Genomic DNA, 15,008 nt, shown 5'->3' with positions numbered 1-15,008 from the left:
AAGTCCCAAAAATTCCCACAAAGTTTCAAATAATGTTCAAAGCACTGTGGACCCTCATACTTTTAAATATAATATCAAGAAAATGTGATATGCCACTAGTTACTCTCCAGATCAGATTACTATATAATTCTGTACTCTGTATGTGTTTTTCATGTGCTGAAAATCATAATTAAATCATTGAAAATATGTTTGACACACCTTTTGTCAAAGAAAAGTTTTCCCTAAAATTCCATGTCTTGCTTTGACCTGTTGCTACTTCCCCCCCCCCTATTAATACAACATGTAATAAATCTGAAAACCCTAACACCTGGCCCCATCCCATAACAGTGTTATTCAAAAAATCTTCTGATTTATTTAAGCATAATTTACTGGTACAAAAACTATAACTTGAATTTCAAAGAGACAATATGCAAACATTTAAAAAGTAGTCTAATAGATATCATCAGACAGATATCAAGCGAAGCTGCTATTAATGATATGACAGGAAATTCTGCTGAAATGAACAACTCTAACAATTAACTTTTCTTAAAGCTCTCTCCTCCTTTAGTCACCCTACCCTCCCTGTAATATTAGATAGCCTTATGGCATCACTTGTGTTATATTCTCAAGTAATTTGAAGCAGAATTAACACATTAAAAATACAAATTATACAATCCTCCTCCTTAACCTTCTTATTAAGTTTAAATATCATAAATCATATAGGATGCCTATGGCTTCCTCCTTTATTGAATAGAATAAATAAATAATGTTAGGGGAATTCCCTCATTGCACCTAAATTATCAGTAAATATACCCTATGTTGCATCCCATCCCCACAAGGAATCATCAAACAGTACAAAGCCAGTAAAAAAAGAAAAAGATCTTTAATGAAGTTGAAATCCCTTACATGTCCCTTTCTTGCAGAGTGAGCCAAAGATTTGAAAAAATAGAGAAGATAATTTACCAAAGTTTATCAATAGCACTCTTTTAACATCTAAACAAATCTGTCAAGAGTTGAGAAATTGACAAAATGATAATATCATAAGAATAAATAGCTTAGGAATTGGAAAAATCCATGGCACAGTGATATAATTTGAATCCTTCTTTTTAGCAGTTTCAGTAAACATATTAGCCAAATTTTTTTGGCAAAACAATAGTCAAAACTGAATCCTTTTTTGGTAGTTCCAGTAAACATATTAGCCAAAACCTGTTGCCAACCTACCTTAGCTGAAAACTGAATCTGATTAAAACCAAACTGTGTGGAAGAGTTAACTAATCACAGACAAAACTGTAGCTAGCATGGACACTCACATGGAACCTTTCTTTTTATCAAAATTGATGCAACTGTTCCACACAAAAATTTTTTTTGGCCCATCCAAGTCCAAAATTTTCTGGCCCATAGCCATATTTGATAAAGCAATTGTATATTTTCAATCAGCATTCAGTTGCTTACACTTATACTATGATAATCATTAGAGGTACACTTTAGCTACTTTACAGCTTCTACCACAAAAGATAAATGAAAAGATAAAAGATAAAAAATGAAAAAGACAGAAGATAAATGAACAGGGAACATTTGATTAATGCAGCAATTTAGAAAGTGCAAACAGGATTAGGAAGAATTCAAAACTAATAAGTTCTAAGACTAGCAAAATTACAAAAAGGCTAAAACTATTATATTATTTATTTAAAATTGTGCACTCCTAAAATTTATGCACCCAGGGCAAGCAACCCACCTTTCCCCCCTTAAAACTACCTCTGATAGTGGATTGATGTTCTGGTTGCTAATACAGAACCCAGGGATCAATCCCTGTTACAGCAAGGTGGTGTAACAGGCTTGCTACTTGTCCCTGTAAACAAAGACCTAGCAACTGAAATATTGATTCAGCAACACTTTGTCTGGTAAATTTGTAGCTGGCAACATATTCAAGCTAGGATTGAAATTGATGCCTTTTTTTATACTCTTTTATAATTCAATAATCACTTCAGGGGTAAATTAAACTTTGAGCCCTTAAATGGGCCCCAAAAGGTAAAACAGTCCATAGTAACCAAAAATTTAAAAACATCTTTCTAAAATAATTGTCTAGCAAGAAAAAATTGTTATTTGCACATGATTCAGGATAATTATTATATTTCCTTAGTCTTAATAGCAAAATGTTATTATAAAAACAAAAATGCGGGATTTTGTGAAAATAAAAAACTGCAAATTCGTTTTAATAATAATATTTTAAAATTAACATTAATAAAAATAATAATTACCATTCCCAGAGCTGGATTTAATTCTTTGGTGCCCCTAGGCCCAAGCATTTTTTTTGTGTGGAGACACAGATTTATGGGGAAATTCCCCAAAAATTGGGGATCAGATCAAAAGGCAATTGATGAGTGATGAGCCAAAAAGTAGTGCAATAGAGAGGTGATACAAAGCTTTCAGCTGCCATTCTCGGGAGACATCTGACAGTTTATAAGTGGCACCCAGCAAAGTGCCCCTGGCACTTTGACAATAAACCACATCAGTCCAGGTTTTGCTAAGAAAAAAAAATTGTTCTGTTTTTTTGCACTCCTTGGCATTGTGCACCTCTAGGCTCAGGCCTATGTGTAAATTAAATAAAAAAAACAAGTTTTTTTAACTGAAAGTAAGGAATGACGTTAGAACTTAAAATGGACAGAAATAATTCCGTATATGAAAGGGGTTGTCCATTCCTCAACGCCTTGCTATTTACACTAAAGTTTTTTTATTGTTTTAAAAATTAAAGTTGTAAGACAGAGTCAAACACTAGTGTAAATACTGGAGCACTCAGGAGGGGACACCCCCTTTCATATACGGAATAATTTCTGTTCGTTTTAAGTTTTAATGTCGCTCCTTACTTTCAGTTTAAAAAACTTGTTTTTTTTTATTCAATTTCTGATCGTTTTTTAGTTAATGCAGCTTTTATTTGCATAAAAATTTTACTTTTCTTTTGCTAAATGGATGTCTTTACAAATTAACTTACGTAACTAACTTTTATATTCGTATATTTTTCTTCTGGCAAAAAATACAAAGTTGCAGATTTTTGCAGATATGAGCTTGAAACCTATGTAATAGGGTTTTCTGATACGCTGAATCTGACGGTGGGATTTTCATTAAAATTCTTTCACTTGTAGGGGATGTTTCCCCCTCTTTAAAAAATCGAGTAAATTTTCTCAGGCTTGTAGCCTTTGATGAGTAATACTAAACTTAATAAAATTTATATATTTAGGATCAGCATTATAAACACATTCTTTTGATACATTTATTGACATCAAAATTCCGTTTTTAAAAGTTTTGATTACTATTGAGCCGTATCGCTTGTTTTTTTATTGCGTATATGTTATTACGTATATGAAGGGGTTCTCCCCTTAGTCAATACCACGCTCTTTACGTTAAAAGTTAAAAAAAAATTTGATTCACAAACCCCTGAATCACAAAGGCCGTTTAATTAGAACAGATAGCTCTTTTGAAAGCACTAAAAAAGTAGCGTAACGAGCGAGGTATTGACTTGGGGGATAACCTCCTCACATACGTTATAATTTCTGTTCGTTTTAAGTTCTAATATTCCTTCTTACATTTCAGTTGAAAAAACTTTTTTTTTTATTTAATTTCTGCTCGTTTTTTAAATAATGCGTGGAAACATGGCGCCCCCTTCATAGAGATGTCCCTTACCCCAGAGAAACATCCTCTACGGAAATGTTCTCCAGAGTAACCCCCTCCTCTAGCCCCCCCCTCCAGAAAAAATCCTTCCTGAAAATGGTTGTATACTTCCCAATAACCAATAAATAATGCTGGCAAGTCCGGCGCCCCCTTCATGGCAATTACCCTTCCCCCATGAAAACTTCCTTCATGAACAGATCCTCCAACATAACCACCGACCCACCCTTCCCTCCCACTCCCAGAAAACAAAACTCCAGAAAACTGCTGTATACTTCCCAATAACCAATACTATATGTTAACATTAGGTAAAGTTCATAACTTTTAGCCCTCCCTCTGGGAACTTCGGGGGATTAAGTCATCCTAAAAGACATATTTATCATATTTTCGACCATGCTGAACAAAATGGCTATCTCAAAATTTTGATCGGGTGACTTTGGGAAAAAAATAAGCGTGGGAGGGGGCCTAGTTGCCCTCCATTTTTTTTGGTCACTTAGAAAGGGCACTAGAACTTTTAATTTCCGTTCAAATGAGCCCACCCACTATATTCTAGGGCCACTGGGTCTATACGATCAACCCTGGGAAAAAAAAAAAAAAAAAACCAACTAACCACGCATCCGTTATCTTTCTTCTGGCAAAAAATGAAAAATTCCACATTTTTGTAGATAGGAGCTTGAAACCTCAACATGTTTGTTTTCTTATAAGCGGAATCTTAGGGTCTGATTTTCATCAAGATTCCGTAAATTTTATGTGGTCTTTCCCCCTTTTTTTGAAAGTGAGCCGAATTTTCTCAGGCGCATTACTTTTGATGGGTAGAATTGAACTTGATGAAACTTAAATATCTGAATTAAGCTTTAAAATCTGATTCTTTTGATATATCTATTGGTATCAAAAACCCGTTTTCTAGAGTTTTGGTTACCATTGAGCTGGGTCGCTCCTTACTTACAGTTCGTTACCATGAACTGTTTGATCCTGGCCTGACCATTCCTGAATCAGCTAAAAATGGGAATTTTCTCTTAAAAGCCAGTTCTTTGAGAAACACATTTTTAAGTTGTTGTTGATGGCTGATTTGTGCCTTTTAAGGGCTCAAAGCATAATTTCCCCCTGAAGTGATCATTGAATTTCAAAATAGGGTAAAAAGGCATCAATGGTGTATTTACTTTAACCCTAGTTGAATTTTGCTAAAACTTTACTGTTTGTCCTTTGTTTAATTCAGAAAAGGATTTAAAAACTCCACCAAAATCAGATAATTTTTTCAATTCAGATTATTGAGATAGCAATGAAATAGTTCAACCATTAGAACCAAAGTTTTGTCATGAATCCAAATATAACATACAACCTAGTTTCCATTGTTTTGTAGAACTGTTAGATGGATTTAAAGAAAACAGTGATGCATGGAAAACGTGGGTGCCCATAAGCTGAATTCCAGGGGGGGGGGGCAAACCTTGTCTAATTGGCACTTGTAATCCTATATATTAGAAATCTCAGAACAAAAATATAAAAATAAGGCAACATCATTCAGCCATGGGGGGGGGGGGGCGGGCACCCCCCTATGGGCACCCATGATGGAAAATTCATTACATTTATACAATTCAGGGTATATATTTGACCTTTAAGAGAGCAGGACTTCCTCCCAAGGTTCCAAGGCATCAGCTTGCAGTGCTGACACCTTCAGGTACTTGTGTGAAACCTATTTTTGAAACCAGTTTTCTGTATCTACTTCGAGATAATCAGCTTAACCTGGTAGCAACACTAGGCTAGAATTGTTGCTAGATGAAAATCAGGGTATCAATCTTCAAACTGTTGAGCATTTCAAAATTAGAAGGCTTTTTACAAGTAATAATTAACTTATTTTAATCATGAATGCTATATATTAATTTTCATTATATAAAGTTATATTTAATGTTATTTGTAAGTAATTGTTGCTGCAGAGTTATATCTTCATTTGAAAATTGTATGTTGTTGTGTTCTATTATAAAAAATGTTTTTATATTAAATTTTAATAATTTATCTCAAAAGCTAATACATTAATAATGTGTTTTATAATTTATTGCTGTAGAAGTTGCATATAAGAAAAGAGTCATATATGGAACATTCATTGTATTTACACAATTCAGGATAAATATTTGACAATTAGGGGAGGGGGAGGAGGACTTCCCCCTAAAGTCAGGGCTGGATTTAAGTCTTTGCTATCTCTAGGTCAAAGTATTTTTGGCACCCCTAAGCAATTTACAGGGAAGTCCCTGAAAATTTAGGGATTGTGGAAGCCCTAAACAGAATGCAACTGATCAGTGATGAGCCAAAAGTATTGCAAGAGGGAGGTGTTACAAAGCTCTCAGCTGATGTTCTTGGGAGGCATCTGACAGTTTATAAGTGGCCACAAAATTCCTGTGTTGTTTTAAAATCACCTTACTGTGAATAGGAAGCATGGCGGCAGAGTGCACCTGGTATTTTTACTATAAATCACATCAGCCCACTTTTAATAGAGACAAAAAAACTTGTGCCCCTAAGCCTGGGCCTATGTGTAAATCCTGGCCTGCCTAAAGTTCCAAGGCATCAGCATGCATGCCTTGGAATTTCAAACCTTTTTTGGGTCTTAATTTAGCTTATGTGTCCACATTTGTTGGCACATTGGAGGATTTTGTCAGCATATTCTTTATCCCTTCTCTAAGGTCAAAACCCTAGCTTTTCCCATTGGGGAGGGGGGAGGGAGAATAAAGTAAATTCATGACAAGAGCTGACTGTTATATTTGGATTCATGATAAAATTCTGATTCTAAAGGTAAGTCTATTTGTTACATATCTTACTGATCTGTGAATAGGAAATTTACACAAATTTATCCTTGCTGTGGCCAATATATTATGAGCTAAATTAATTATACCATGGGTAAATTACTTGAAAAACCTAACACTTGGCTTAATCTAATTTCTATTGATCTTCAAAAAGCTTTTGATTTGATTAACCACAATTTACTCATAGATAAACTTATAAATGAATTCCAGATTGAAACTTTCCTTGTTAAGCTTGTTGCCTCTTTTCTTTATAATAGATCTCAAGCAGTTAAATATCTAAATTGTTTCTCAGATCATCTCCCCATATTTAATGGCATTCCTCAGGGAACTATTCTAGGCCCTCTCCTTTTTTCTCTTATGATTAACAGCCTTTCAACCCTTTATGACAATAGATGGAAATTTGTCGATGACTTGACAGTTTTAGAGATATGTCATAAAAACATCTTTAGCAACCCAATGGGCATACTCCACGATATTGCCTGTGAGGCGTCTTCCCTTGACATGACAGTTAACCCTTCTAAATCCGCAATAGTCTCAGTAAGTTTCCTTAAATCCCCTCCCCTTTTTCTTGCTCCTATTCCTCCTGAAACCTCTGTCAAACCTCTTAAACTCCTTGGTGTTACAATTTCTTCCAATTTGAAATGGGATGCCCATATAAATAATATCCTACGACAAACAAACTCCTCGCTTTCCCTTCTTAAACTTTTAAATAAATTTAGTTGCCCTCAATCATATTTACTACAAGTATACATTTCTTTTGTGCGTCCCATATTAGAGAATGCTTGTCCTGTGTGGCACCCTGGCCTCTCTAATGAAGCAACACAAAAAATTGAAAATGTCCAAAAGAGAGCTCTAAGAATTATTTTTAAAGAGGGCAAGATACCATATTTGCATTTGTTAAATATTTCAAACCTAGAGACCCTCGAGAGACAAAGAAATAATTTGTGCCTCCGTTTTGGTAAGTTGGCACTTTTGAACCCCCGTACTGCTAACCTTTTCCCTGAATACCATGTACCTGACAGAAATCGTCCTCCGCGAACTGTGTCCCAGCCTATCCCCACCTTATCTCCCATTCTTTGTACTACCTTGCAGTATAAGAAATCTTTTATCCCTTTTTTTACTGATTTAATAAATAGTGGTTAATTTGTGCATAAATTTTGTCGTTTATCTTATATAATAAAAGAAACAGCTCGGTTTTCTCTATACTCTTTTTTTTTGTTCCCTATCCCCTTTTTATGTTGTTTTTTAAACATTTGTTAATGTGTATATTATTTTTTTTTCAGTTTTACTAGTTTTTATATTATTAACTAGTTGCTATTTTGAAGTTTTTAATATAAGTGACAAAGGAATAATACAGCATTCCGATATTTGATTATTTATTTATTGTTGTGCTTTTGTTATGATTTTCTTGCTTGTTTGTTTTTTTATGGACTTCGAAATTCGAATTCGGCCCTTCAGGGCTTGTGATAGTAATTTCTCGAAATAAATATCTTATCTTATCTAATTGGGCCTACCAAAGAAATTAGGTGGTATATTTTCTATCTCGGAAAGGAGCTGAGAGTACTTTACTAGTAGCCAGGCAACACACAAAGGAACCGCAAGATCAGATAGGATAATAACCAGTTAGTCTCCAATGTATAGTGATTGAACAAAAAGTTTCTCAATCTGGGAACTATATTTAAACTTTAGTTTTTTTGGGGTTTAGGGAGAATAAAGGTACCTAGGTCAGGTTATGTATTTAATATATGCTATGCTTTACCCCCCCCCCCCTAATGTGCAAATATATAGCCCAAATTTGTTTCTGAACTATTATATTTTTATCATAATTTTTTTTATTTCATTAGAATTAACCAAACTTCACTTCTCATGTGTTGCCCAGCTACTAATAAAGTACCAGGCTGAGTTATGTAGATTCTTACCTAGGCCTAAGTGGTCTGAGAATTCTTAGGTGGAAAGCAATTTAGCCAAGGCCACCTTGCTTATCTGAGCCAGCAATCCTTAATTAAAGATATTACCCTGGGTGTAAGCTTAATCAGAAAGGTCTAGAATTGGGCCTCTTCAGAAAAAGAGACACATTTTTAGAGACTAGCCTAATTTTATGCTAGTTCTTAGCCTATGGTTTAGTTCCCATTTTGTACAATTCATCCAAGACCCCCCCCCCCATTGAAATTTTGACAAAACAACATTTTACCTTAATTTTCAGTTATCAGCTTCTTTTTCTTTGGTTTTAGTTTTGAGAATGCAATTCCTGTTATTTGAGTAAAATTTTAAGCCATATCAATGTTTTTTTTTCTAAATTTAGGAAATGTATTTACATATCTTTAAAACCTTAAAAAAAGGTGTTTAGCAAAGATGTGAAGCTGAAAACAATTTTGTTGTACTTCATTCAAACATAAGATCCATTCTGTAAGCTTTCACTTTTATAACACACAGTTTTTTTAAAGGTCATCACAGGTCAGGATGCTCTAGAGCGAGAAGGAGTGGAGGTAGGTACTTCAAAATATCTTCCCAGGACATACTTTGGTAAATTTTTGGCAGTTCACCTTATTGACTTAGGAATAAAGTGAACACACCTCTCAATACCTTTTTTTATGCTCTTTACAAATATAATAATTGTTTCTATCAGATATTAAAACTTACTCACCCCCCACCCCCTTAATATGCAAATATATATACCCAGAATTGTAACCACACAAAGAAGTTATCAACAATAGTTATGCTATTGAAAAGTGGTTAAAAACATAACTAGTTTATAAATAAGTTTTTCAAGAGTAACATATTCCAAAAACACCTAAATATAACAATTCAAACCTCATTTATTAGGCAGCTCAAATATAAAATGTTTTCCTAACCTTTCAAGTTTTTCAAATGCCATCAACAAAAATAGACTGAATTTTGTGATTCAAAACTTTGCTGTCAACAATTCATGGTATATTCTAATTCAGGGTGTATATTTGCACATTATGGGGGTGGATAAATTTGAATTTCCAATAGAAGCAATTATTATATTGGTAAAGAGCATTAAAAAAGGCATTGAGTGGTATGTTCACTTTATTTGTAAGTCAACAATATGAAGTGTCAAAAATTTACCCTAGTTATATGTTTTTAACCACTTTTCAATAACTTAACTAGTGTTGGTAACTTCTTTGTGTGGTTACAATTCAGGGTATATAGGCCTATTTGCACATTAGGGGGTGGGGTAGGTAAATTTGAATTTCCAATGGAAGCAATTACTATATTCATAAATAGCATAAAAAAGGCATTGAGTGGTATGTTCACTTTATTTGTAAGTCAAAAATATGAACTGTCAAAAATTTACCCTAGTTATATGTTTTTAACCACTTTTCAATAACTTAACTAGCATTGATAACTTCTTTGTGTGGTTACAATTCAGGGTATATAGGCCTATTTGCACATTAGGGGGTGGGGTGGGTAGATTTGAATTTCCAATGGAAGCAATTACTATATTCATAAAGAGCATAAAAAAGTGCATTGAGTGGTATGTTCACTTTATTTTTAAGTCAATTAGGGGGGTGGGGTGATAAATTTGAATTTCCAATAGAAACAATTATTATATTTGTAAAGAGCATAAAAAAAGGCACTGAGTGGTATGTTCACTTTATTTGTAAGTCAATAATATGGACTGCCAAAAATTTACCTATACTTTAGCCTGTAGACCCATCCCTGAAAGTTTCATTTTCCTAACCTAACCCCTTTCCAAGATAGCCAAAAGTAGATAAGTAGAATTTTACCAATTTCAATGCTATTTTGTTGATGGCATTTGAAAAACTTGAAACAGTAGGAAAATAGTTTCTATTTGAGTTGCCTAATATATAAGGCTTGAATTGGGTATTTTTGCATTATTGGGGCCTCTTGAAAAAGTCAAGTTTGGTTAATGCTAATTAAATAAAATGAAATAGGATGAATATATAATAGTTTAGAAACAAATTTGGGCTATATATTTGCACATTAGGGTTGGGCAGGGGGTTAAAGCATTGCATATACTAAATATGTAACCTAACCTAGGTACCTCCCCCCCCCTAAAATCCAATAAACCACAGTTTACTATTGTATATACAATGCAAACCAAGCTAATCATTGCCTAGTCTACAGTGGTTATGATGTCAAAAATGGGTTTTCTCATTGCCTTCTCTATAGTGATTAAGCCAAGAGGCCTTGATAATGCAAAAAAAACCTTGAATTGTTATAAATAAGTATTTTTGGAATATAGCCTAGGCTATTACTTCTGAACAACCTATTTATAAACTAGTGGTGATTTTAACCAATTTTCAAAGGGATTAGGTTAGGAAAATGAAACTTTCAGGGATGGATCTACAGGCAAAAGTATGTCCCAGGAAGGTATTTTGAAGTACCCACCTCTACTCTTTTCCCCTCTAGAGGGTCCTGAAATTTGCCTACATAACAGGTCTATACCTATTGAAATTTTGACAGAAAAATATTTTACCTTAATTTTCAGTTATCAGTATCTTTTTCTCTGACTTTAGTCCTGAAAATGCAATTTCTGTCATTTGTGTAGAATTTTAAGCCATACCAATGTTGTTGTTTTTTAAATTTAGGATATGTATTTGCATTTCTTTAAAACCTTATAAATTGGGATTGAACAAAGGTGTGAAGCTGAAAATTTTTTTGTTGTACTTCATTTAATCAGAAGATCTATTTTCGATCTTCACTTTATTTAAGCAGAAGATCTATTTTGCAAGGTTTCAGTTTTATAACACACAGAATTTTAAAGGTCATCAATGGTCAGGACGCTCTAGAGCGAGAAGGAGTGAATGTAGGTACTTCAAAATAACTTCCCAGGATATACTTTGGTCAAGTTCTATGAAATCATATTATTGAGTTAGGACTAAAGTGAATACACCATTTGATGCCTTTTTTTATGCTGATTACAAATATAATAAGCATTTCTATTGGAAATGAATTCAGCCCCCCCTATATAGGCTATACCTAACCTAACCCAGGTCAATATATACCAAATCATATTAGGGTAAGACACCCAGTAGTCGGACACTTTAATCACTTTTTGACATTTAAACTACTCTAATATACCACCTAGAAACTTAATTTTTGTATCGAAAAATTTCTGAAGAATTTCTGAACAAGTAGGTTACTAATTCAAATAGTTTCACTTGTACAGCGCCTCCTATTTTTGAATTTACTAACAAGTGACAATTCTGCCTAAACTCGGACATACAAACAGCTCATTGTAAATTGGTGATTAAAATAGTATAAAAGATTATGTCCGAAAATAGGCAGGTGGCCCGACTACTGGGTGTCTTACCCTATTGAGTTAGGACTAAAGTGAATACACCATTTAATGCCTTTTTTATGCTGATTACAAATATAATAAGCATTTCTATTGGAAATGAATTTCAGCCCCCCCCCCTATATAGGCCAATTCAGGGTTAGGTTGGGGATAGCCTATATAGGGGGCAGCTGAAATTCATTTCCGATAGAAATGCTTATTATATTCGTAATCAGCATAAAAAAAGGCATTGAATGGTGAATTCACTTTATTTGAAACTCAATAATATGATTTGGTATTTATTGACCCTAACCCAACCTAACCTAACCCGTAATTGTAATATATAGGGGGGGGGGGGGCTGAAATTAATTTCTTATATAAATAATTATTATATTCTTAAACAGCATAAAAAAGGCATCATATGTTTTATTCATTTTTTTTATAACTCAATAATATGATTTCATAGAACTTTACCCATAATTTAACCTGTAGACCCATCCCTGAAAGTTTCATTTTCCTAACCTTAACCCTTTCCAAGATAGCCAAAAGTAGCTAAAGTAGAATTTTACCCTACCTTCTTTCTATGGTTGAAAAAATGAAATAGCCAATCTTTTGGGTCCCTTTAAGGGCTCAAGATGCAAATAGCCCCAGAAGCAATTATTGAATCATGAAAGAGCATAAAAAAAGGCATCACATGATGTTTTCACTTTCATCTCAGCTAATTTATATGACTCACTGCAAATTTACCCTTTGTTGTAAATAAGCCTAGGCTATAGGCTATTCTTTAGGCATAAATTAGGCCTAAAGGAACCTAGCCTTTTTATGGTAAAAATTTCATCATTTTTTGGTTAGTTTCTTTACATAGCCTAGGGCTTTATGGGACAATTAGAGGGGCCTGGAGACAAATTTTCAAAAACTAAAGAGAACAAGCATACAATTAGGCCTAACAGTCTAAAAATATTTTTATAACAATCTAAAAAAAAATTGGTTCTAGCATGTCTCCTTCTAAATAGGCCTAATTTTAGACTTTACCAGCTTAATCTAATTGGCCTACCTATATCAAACAGAATTCGAATAATTTGTTTCCTCTAAAAATTCAAAAATATTAAGAATTCATCAAGATTAGGCATGAAATTACCAATATGGATGTGATACTGCACAATTTTAACCTGATATACTTTACCTCAACTAATAAGGTAAATTATGGTCTATTAGTAAAGGGCACTAACAGAAAGATGGTCTTTGGTAGTTTCTAGGCAAATATACTCAACGTCTCAATAAATTATCCAGCTTCAATTTAATATCTAAATAACAGAGCAAAAATTATTATGATTTAAATTGTAATAGATGGCGTGTAGCTAATATACCAAACTGAAATACAGATATCTCTGCATTCATATAGGGGAGGATGCTAGGCCCCCCTCCGGAAAACTCCGGAGAATGCTTCCCCCCAGGAACAATTCCCCCAAAAATCTGTACAAAAACCCCTCCATATGCAAAACTGAGCAGCCAAAGAGACAATATAACAAATAAAAATATTGAAGAAAAGAAATGAATTTTGGAATATTAACAAAATACTGGCAGAATGTATAGTATAGAATATCTCTGAGTATTTAATTCTTTTTTTGAGTGTGTTTTTGGGGTTTTCGTAGCAGGGTAAGATAAAGGTTAAAGAAAATAGTTTAAAAATATAAAATTAGTGGCAACCATATAGAAGTTGCCTTGCGATGGAATTACATAGAGATACAGGCAGGGAGTAAAAACTATGAATAATTACTTTCCGTGGACTACGCTGCATCAATCGAAGGTGTCACCAGCCATTTTTTTTTGGGGGGGGGGGGCAATAGGTTTTGCTGACTGCCAAAAAATAAATTTCACATAATAATAATACTCAGTCCATTCCTTGACGCTGAAATTCTCAATCCCTACCTTTTAAACATAATACGCAGCGTGATCACTACTCCTACTCTCAGACACAATTTTACCTCTAATTTTTTCCGCCATAACTACCAAATATCCTCCTGCCCTTCGCCCAAGGGGAAAATGCCTCATCATTATACCAAAACAAAACCTTAACTTTATTTTTATCCATTTATATTACATAAATTACATAATTTGTTTACCATTATCTAACTAACATTTTCTGATACTAATAAATGATATTTACTCTTTTTTTAAATGACACGAGGGAGCTCCTCTCTCAGTTCTTCTAGGAACTGGGAACCTTGCACAAGTTATATTTTGTGCAAAACCTGATCGTATAGTCGGGGTGAAGGTTTTTTTCAGGTTTGATCATGATCTGGTATTTACATTATTCTGGTCCGAAATTGGTCGGAAAGAAAGATTTAAATGAAATGGGAATTTCCTGGGAGAGTGTAAAGAGGTAGGCTTTGAATAGATTAGGACGGAGGAGGAGCATATGTAGCTGTGTTGGCCTCGGGTGGCTTGGTGCTGCGGTGAGGCGTTAGTAGTAATAGTAGTATGTTGCAAGAAATCAAGAGGACTGCTGCCAAAAAGAGAATGAGCTCTTTAAATAAACCTTGAGAAATTTCTGGGGGCTCAGGCCCCCCATCCCCCTTCAATTCATCCTGGCATATGCTGTCTGCAAGCTCTCATTTCCATTTTCTAGTTAAAACTTTATACCAAAAATTTTTCACGAAGTTACTGAGCACGTCGGCTTGCATAAAGCACCGAAGTTGACAAATAACTGCAAAAGCATATGGCTAAGCATAAAAAAACCTGCGGCACGCCGCCGAAATTTTTCTCCATACTGGCGTGTGTGTCATCGGTGGCGTGTCACCAATAAATCGTTGTAGCGTTGGGGTTGTCACAGCCCCAACAAGGTTGTTACAGTTGGTGATTTTACCTCAAAAACTGGTGATTTTTATCATAACTTTGATGATTTTATTATGTTTTTGCTGCTATGTTTGTTCAACTCTTTATGTTTGCCCAGTGCTGATATCCCTTCCTTACTCCATTGTCTCAGCAGAAAGACAATTTTCTCTGCTCAAGCTTATTCAGAAACCTTTAAAAAACAAGCTGGACCCCGGTACCATTTCTTCTCTTATGCAAGGGCGCTGGCAGAAAATTTTTCAGGGAAGGACCAGACGCCAAAATAGCAGTGGTGGTTGGGTGACAGTTTAGGGCACCAAACTACGACTTTACCCTGAAGAGGACAAATTTGCTATCAATTTAAAATTCTGAGAAGCTAATTGATTACAAAGTATTAATAATTATATTTTAGGCTTTCCAGTTGCAAAAGAAGTAATGCCAAACGGTAACAGTACTGGATTCAACCAATTTGATTT

The 15,008-nt window shown here is 34.3% G+C and overlaps 1 protein-coding gene across 3 annotated transcripts in view; it reads right to left on the bottom strand.

Moving 5' to 3' along the window:
• The window catches only part of LOC148941834 (uncharacterized), a 102,040-nt gene extending 89,018 nt beyond the window's left edge, over positions 1 to 13,022 (bottom strand). Inside the window, exon 1 of one of the 3 annotated variants that reach the window (XM_089102872.1) lies at positions 12,884 to 13,022. The gene's annotated coding sequence lies outside the window, so the exon portion shown is untranslated. Of the gene's footprint in view, positions 1 to 12,754; positions 12,838 to 12,883 lie in introns of those variants that run through there. The other 2 variants (XM_089102874.1, XM_089102873.1) reach the window with 2 other exon arrangements.
• Positions 13,023 to 15,008: the final 1,986 nt, after the last annotated feature.

Source organism: Artemia sp. Qi Xiang Cuo, chromosome 17 (genome assembly GCF_049724085.1).
Source record: "Artemia sp. Qi Xiang Cuo chromosome 17, ASM4972408v1, whole genome shotgun sequence".
In the NCBI taxonomy this organism is placed as follows: domain Eukaryota; kingdom Metazoa; phylum Arthropoda; class Branchiopoda; order Anostraca; family Artemiidae; genus Artemia; species Artemia sp. Qi Xiang Cuo.
This window is presented reverse-complemented; position numbering and strand designations above follow the sequence as displayed.